The sequence below is a fragment of the Copadichromis virginalis genome, linkage group LG9 (genome assembly GCF_057382275.1).
Source record: "Copadichromis virginalis isolate Kocher_CV1m ecotype Utaka linkage group LG9, C_Virginalis_male_GT1.1, whole genome shotgun sequence".
Taxonomy (NCBI): Eukaryota; Metazoa; Chordata; class Actinopteri; order Cichliformes; family Cichlidae; genus Copadichromis; species Copadichromis virginalis.
Window position 1 is genome coordinate 19,643,865 of NC_140626.1, and position 7,521 is coordinate 19,651,385.

Genomic DNA, 7,521 nt, shown 5'->3' on the forward strand with positions numbered 1-7,521 from the left:
TCCTGTAAAATAATATTCTTTTGGTTTATGAATCTGTTTGCATGGATTTCTTAATCTGTTTCCACTGTTAGCAGAAGTTGTGGTGTGCTGCTCTCCAAGACTACAAGCTGCGTTAAAGTTGGAAGTAACTGGCCGATGTTCCACTGTTGAAGATAGCTGTGCCCATTTGTTGCACATTGTGGGTATGGAGAAGTTGAGGCCCTTGCAGGCTACCCACAATTTCCCCAAACTGAGCGATTATACATCTTCCTTCCATATTTGTATCTTGTGTCACTAAAAATAATTTTATTTAATTTTATACATTGATTAATGACCTGCAGAATCTCCTTATCATATTAAGTGATTCATAATTGTCACTTTATGCTTTCTCCATCTTGAAAGTGATGACATCCTTGCATTACATCCTTTAGGTTCATTTTCTGCAGGCAGGTTTCTGACAGAGAACAGGCAGATTTACACTATAACATGCAGCGTTCTATAGATGGACACATAAAGAAATGAAAAATTACATGTATGTGCTAACTTTCTAAACACTGTTACATTAATGATTAAGTAGATAAAACATTTATGTCAGCCTTGGCTCATAGTTCATTTAAAGACAAGAACTGTGTGTGTGTTTCAGGTCCTGCACTCTCAAAGACTGAATGAACCAGCATTGCAGCCATGGGTCACTGTGAGCATCACAGGGAAGGTTGAAGCCGCCCACTGCACCTGTAAGGCCGGAGTCACGGAGACCTGCACCCACGTCACTGCTCTTCTGTTTAATGTAGGGGGGCGATCGTGGCTCAAGAGTTAGGAGTTCGCCTTGTAATTGGAAGGTTGCCGGTTCGAGCCCCGGCTTAGACAGTCTCGGTCGTTGTGTCCTTGGGCAAGACACTTCACCTGTTGCCTACTGGTGGTGGTCAGAGGGCCCGGTGGCGCCAGTGTCCGGCAGCCTCGCCTCTGTCAGTGCGCCCCAGGGTGGCTGTGGTTACAATGTAGCTTGCCATCACCAGTGTGCGAATGTGTGTGTGAATGGGTGGGTGACTGGATATGTAAAGCGCTTTGGGGTCCTTAGGGACTAGTAAAGCGCTATATAAATACAGGCCATTTACCATTTAGAAGCAACAGTGATCTGTGGCACAAGGACTGTTACAGATGAACCTGCATACTGGGTTTTGCTGGGTAATATGACCAAGATACAGCCAGAGGTTGGCCATAAGATAGACTTCTCCTCTTCAGCTGCCCAAAAAAAGGCTCTTGATCAGAACAAACAGACCATCTGTAGTGACAGGTAAAAGGAGCCGTCCTCAAAAAAGAAAAATCCCACCTGCTACTGTGGAGGAGTTGTCACTGCTATAATGCCATCATGTTTTATCTAGGGGTCTAGATTTATGCCTATAGTGCACTGCCGTGTAAATAACTTGCATTTACTGAATGAGTATCACTGTTCAAAAATTGAATAAAGAAACAAACTAATTTTTGCCTTTTTTTTAATTAAAACCACTTTATAGAACATCACATCAGTTACAATGTAGAATCCATGTCACTGGAGAATTTTGATTCAATAAACAGTAAAAAGGTGAGCTGTGAAGACCAAGGACAAGTGCAGCTCACAGGTTTTCTATCCAAGGAATCCCAGAAGATTGCATGGTGTCATTGCCCAGCAGTTGTTCGCAGGACATATGGACTCAACCTCAACAATCCCTCACACTGAGCAGCATGAAGTGACAGTGCAGAGGAAAAACTCCCCTTTAACAAGAAGAAACCTCCAGCAGAACCAGAACCTGGTTCAGTACCAGCAGCCATCTGGGTTTGGAGGAGAGAGAGAGACACAGAACTACCAAAAGTATTTTTTTTTTTTTTTATGTGATTGACTGTTGTTGTAATTCAAGCCCTGAGTGTAGAGCAGGGGCCCGTTCTTCGTACCTCGCTAAGTAGGTTAGCCGGATTAGATTGTTGACGATTTCGCGTGATCCTGGATCAGTCGGTTCCCCGAAGCTCATCCGGGACTTGCTGTCATAGCAACAGAGCCGTAAGCGTAAACCTGCTCGGGAGCAGGTTTACTTTATGTAAACAGGATTAGATCGCGGCCACGCAGGTATGTCCGCTTCATTTATACGAAAGCAACAGCGATATTTTTCCACTGTTTCACCATAAATAAATATTATCAATGTAACTAAAGATAATGCAGCACTTGATCCTTTTATTGATGTCACACAGATACATACAGGTCATTTCCTAAAAAAGGGAAATGTACTATTAACATTCTATTACATGTATGTGATTATTACAGATGTAATTCATATTTCAGAGTAGTAATTGTAAATTACTTCGTGTAATCAAGATGAGAGACCACGGCTATAAAAGCGAAGGTGGATTTGGGAAGCCTGTCGCAGCCATGTCCTGTCCGTATACGCGACCAACCCATTGCGGAAGGTGCAAGATTGATAAGGAGAGTCCTCAGAATTCAGCGTATATTGCGGGACAGACAGGATCCTTTAGCTCAGTGCGACAGTGTGCTCATAGAGAGATATCGATATTCCCGTGAGGGTATTATTTACTTAACCAACTTGTTGACGAGGGGGTGCAGGACCACCACCTGTCTTTTTTTCCTCTGCCCTTTTCTTGGTTGCTGTTATGAACAAACTAACAGAGTATTACAGGCCAGTATTACCTTGCCAAGAGACGCAAAGCAATCTAAGAGATAAATATTACCATTCTGTAGAATACTCCTGTATTCCACTTTTACTTGTTCCCATGTTCTTGTGGGTCCTGTTGTGGCTCTAATGTGAAAGGGGATATAATATAACATATTATAATATAATATAATGCCATATGATATTGGACAATATAGTGTCATATGATAGATCTACCCTACCGCCTACTGGTGTTGGCCAGAGGGGCCGATGGCGCGATATGGCAGCCTGGCTACAACCGTAGCTGCCTCCACCAGTGTGTGAATGTGGGAGTGAATGAATAGTGGTATCGTAAAGCGCTTTGGGTGCCTTGGAAAGCGCTATATAAACCCAATCCATTATTATTATTATTATTAAATTACCTACGAGTTTGATTTGTCAGCAACTTTCTGTCAGCCCTCTCTCCTTGCTTTTGCAGCCTTTGCAGTGTTCTCTTGCGTTTTAATTAAACTCTGAAACTCCTGAAATCCCTCACTCATGAGTTCTTGCTCTGCTGCCGGAAAATACCGAGCACGCCCCTTGGACATTTTCGCCGACCAATCAGCGGGTTGCCGATCAATGTTTCTACTATCGATGCGTAGCCCCTTTTACGACACCCAGTGATGTCACATTCCTGCGTCCAGCTGTAGTAATCGTCAACAGCAGGTGTGTTCGGGGAACCGGATTAGCGAGCTCACGGTTAGCGCGATGATTTGATCTTGGATGTGTCATTTGATCTTGGATGTAGTAAGCGACGTACGAAGAACGGGCCCCAGGTAAGATATAAAGTTGCATCCTAAATTCATGCAGTGTTTAGTTTATGACTTTTTCACCTGGTCATTTCTTGATGAACAGATGGTCTTTTAGGGTTGACCAAGCTGGTACCTTGACTCTGTTCTCTGCAAGATGTTGCAAAAAACAAAATCATATGGAGACAATATTGGACACAAAATATATAACAATTTAGTTAAATGTAGCATTAACTCATAGGTCTTGCTAAAGTAAACCTTGTATTCTGATTCATCACAGCAGCAGTTCAGTTGGATGTCAGTAACTGCAGCAAGTGTCTTGCTGACTGAATAATTACATCTTGCATAATCTGAAACAAACACATAAAGACAAACAATTTATAAATTAACGTTTGATAAAATCTAAGAATTAATCATTTATTAGATACCAATATGAATATGTCTACCATAAAACTTGTGTGGAGCGAAGTTACATTCAATCAAGATGGTCTGGCATGCTACAACTTTGTAGTTAAGTTCTGGCTACAAGTATACATACCCATCTTGTACATGTTCTTTAACATTATTATTATTATCATCATCATCCTACCCAATTATCTGTTTCTTTTAATCAGAGTATGCTGTTTTAATGACTTTACAATATCATTTACATTGTGTTCCTTACATTTTCCCCAATTGTATGTTATATTAATCCTATATTTCCGTTTTAATATTTCTAATGTTTGCCTTGTCTTCTTCACTGTCTGGTCTGCCTCTGTCTTGCCTGTATGGATGCATTTACACCTAAATGTCCCCAACAAAGGATGTTTTAATTCACCACTATTCCAGTGAAACACGAGTCTCCCATCTTCCTGCTACCGGTCTGGAGTTTTTGTTCACCAAAGCACACACCAACTTCATACTGACGGACAGATCACTGCCCTTTTGCCGCCTTGTCTGACCGTGTTTTGTGGCTTTGGTTCACTTCGCCTCACTCTTCCCCATTCTTGTCATTAAATCAGGCTGTTCTGCAACCATGGCAGCCATTCACTCTATGGCTTTATTCATGGTGTATTTTACCACTTCACCAAAGGCCGTTTTCGTTTACAACATTATATTTGCAGTGTTCGTCTATCTATCAATATCTGCGGAGTATTTTTTAACGAGTATCCTATTTTCTAAAGCACAGCATGTAAAGGGTAGCTCGGTTAGCAGGATGCTAGCATGTAGCGGAGACACGCCTCCGACGAGTTGAGCAAAGACCCCGTCTGTGTACTTTATACGTGAGCAACGGATTTAAATAAAATTAAGGTTTCAAAAGACAAACTTGAAGATAAAAAACAATATACTTACCGGAGAATCGCCAGGGTTTGCCGCTTCCATCTTGCTGCTCCTAAATTCAAAACTGCCTCTGCAGTCAGGCAGGGGAGGCGTGGAAATTGTCTTTGAGTTAGTCAAACGTTTTCCTTAGTTCGAGTAGATGATAAAATAAAAATAAATGGGATTTTAAGTAGGACTAGGCGTTCTGTAATGATCTCTATTTAGGAGAAAAACTTAATCACTCACCTCTAAACAGCTCTCTTTTAGGAGACAAACTGCTGGCTAACGGTGTCATGTGATCAAACAGCGTAATTTAATTGGCCGAGAGCCACTCGACTCGATCTGGTGCTGATTGCTCTGGCTTGGGTCATTAAAGTTCATCACTTTTGCAGTTGAATTTTTGCAGGTGAATTTTTGCAGGTGAATTTTTTGCAGGTGAATTTTTTGCAGGTGAATATTTTTGCAGGGACATTTGGAGGATAAAAATTCAGTGTCATAAATTCAATGTCTAAAAATACTTGAATTCTGATGATACTATATTTCTTCCATAGCTGCACAATACAATGTTTCTCTACTAACAATAGATCATTGAACTGTTCGTCTTGCCGCATCTTTCAGAATTTTATTTTGAGGCTCCAATTTTATTGACTGGTTTTATCCTTCATCCTTTTTTTTTTTTGACTGGTTTCATCCAGTGGATTGTAAAACAGTTGGAAGCATTGCTGTTAGCTGCTTATAACCATGAAGCAGGAAGCTAAGAGGTGAATGTAGAACTTTTAACAACTAAAATCCCCAAGAAAAAACAAAATTTACCAAACATCCATCTATCCATTTTCTTATCCAATTTCAGGACGCAGGCAGGTGGGCTGGATCCTATCACAGTTGCCATAGGGTGAACTTTGGGATACAACTAGGACATGCTGCCACTCTGTCACAGACAGACTGAAAACCATGCACATTAACAAGTGCTTACATCCACACCTAAGGCTAATTTAGAATCATCAATTAACCTAACAAGTATGTCTGTAGACTTTTGGAAACAGGAGTAGAGAGTGTTTGGCATCATTGCCTCACAGCAAGTACTCCGGCTTCTTCCCATAATCCAAAAACAGGCATATTAGATCAATTGGTGATTTTTAATTTCTTGTGAATGTGAGCATGAATGGTTGTCTATTAGCCCTGCATGGGGACCTGTCTACTCTCCCCCTGTGACATGACTTAAAGAGATATATTTATGTTAGGTTAAAATACAGAGACCATTCTTATCTATTTCTGAAAGTTACTATAAGCATTTAATTAGTCTCTACTTGTTAAGTGATGATATATCAGCCCTAGTGTGTCTGCTCTGTTGGTTGAGGCTATTGTTTTGTTGTAACCCTTTGTGTCTTGTTTGATTTAAACAAAACCCCTTGAAAAATAATCAGTGGTTATTCTTAGCATCTCCAGCTTTTAATAGCATTAGTTATGTGCAGCTCATTTTAAAGCTTAGTTTTAAAAACACTCCAAACAAGGCAGCAACATATTAATGACTAATCTCATGCTGTGGATGGGCTCATCCCAGATGTTCTCTTAAGTCTGGCACATTGTTGGTGTCATATTTCTGTCATATGATTATGTTTGTCTCCATCGGCGTAATTTTGTGCTAAACATTGGGAGGGTCAAGATCTCTGTCTAGGCTAATATGCAGCGACCCATGGGGTAAGACATCATTATATGTCAACTAATCCAACTTCACTAACCATCCAAATGTTGCTGCTATTTAGATTTTCATCTTTGCTGGCATTCAGAGTTACAGCAGAAGCTGTGTTTCAGTTTTTAGAAATCTTGTACCATCTAGATGGAAGCTAACCTTGCTAACTTCCTGCTAACTTTTAACTGCTAAACCCTGTAAGTTCTCTTTTTCAAAGATGCCTGGAGATTACAGTTGTTTCAAGACAAGCTGCTATATCCACAGCTGCTATATCCTCTGCAAAATGCATCGTGTAGATGAGATAGTGAAATCATACAGAAGAATTGGTTTTAGTTACAAGGAAATTATTTTTCTTTTAGGACATTTAGCACACAGTGTGGTGATAACTTTAAGGACGTTAAAAAGATGCCTCTCATCAGAAGGAGAAAACACAGTTTGGAAGAGTTGGCTGGATTTGTACAAAGTTAAATGGCTGGCTGTGGACATATGCAAGGATACCAGTGATTACACTCTCTTGCAATAAAGAGGATGTATGTTCTATCACAAGACACGATGAGACAGCTGATCAATTTCTTTCACTAACTCATCTACACAAGACTCTCAAAATTTTGACTTCAATCTCAAAATGGACACAATTTTTTTTCCTAATGCGGCCCTAATACTCCGTAGGACACCGATTCCTTGGAGGCAAAAGAATCTGGACTATTTTAAATTTTCATTGTTGCTTCACTGTTTGTTTGATTTTGGTAATTGAACCAGCATTTGTACCCAAAAAAGGCTTAACAGATGGCTCAGTCACAAGGTCATATCCACCAAGTAGCATGTCACTTGCCAGCTGACATTTTTATTTTGATAAAATAAATAAATTGCTTTATTATAAAAACATAAAGTTTTATGGATCAAAGGCTGGAATTTATTGACCTTTCACCTTTCCTACTAATCTAAGCAAAGCTTTTCCTGACAATTCTTCTATACAAATGCAAATACTACTACATATACTGACAAAACTTCAAATAGCATGTGTATGTATACAAAGACAAAATATCACTGAGACTATTACAAGCTGCTTTGGAGCATAGAATCACAGCATGCGTAATTTAGTGTATGGTGGGCATTAGATTGCTCT

General features: G+C 40.0%; 1 long non-coding RNA gene across 2 annotated transcripts; it reads right to left on the reverse strand.

The window, feature by feature from the left end:
- Positions 1-2,605: 2,605 nt before the first annotated feature.
- Positions 2,606-5,071, reverse strand: LOC146701752 (uncharacterized). 2 transcript variants are annotated; one of them, XR_014922382.1, is made up of 4 exons: positions 4,952-5,071; positions 4,739-4,796; positions 3,665-3,756; positions 2,606-3,556 (listed from the first exon to the last, which is right to left on the reverse strand). It is a non-coding gene; the product is annotated as an uncharacterized LOC146701752 (long non-coding RNA). The 2 variants fall into 2 exon arrangements; XR_014922381.1 differs by having other exon boundaries at positions 4,739-5,071.
- Positions 5,072-7,521: the final 2,450 nt, after the last annotated feature.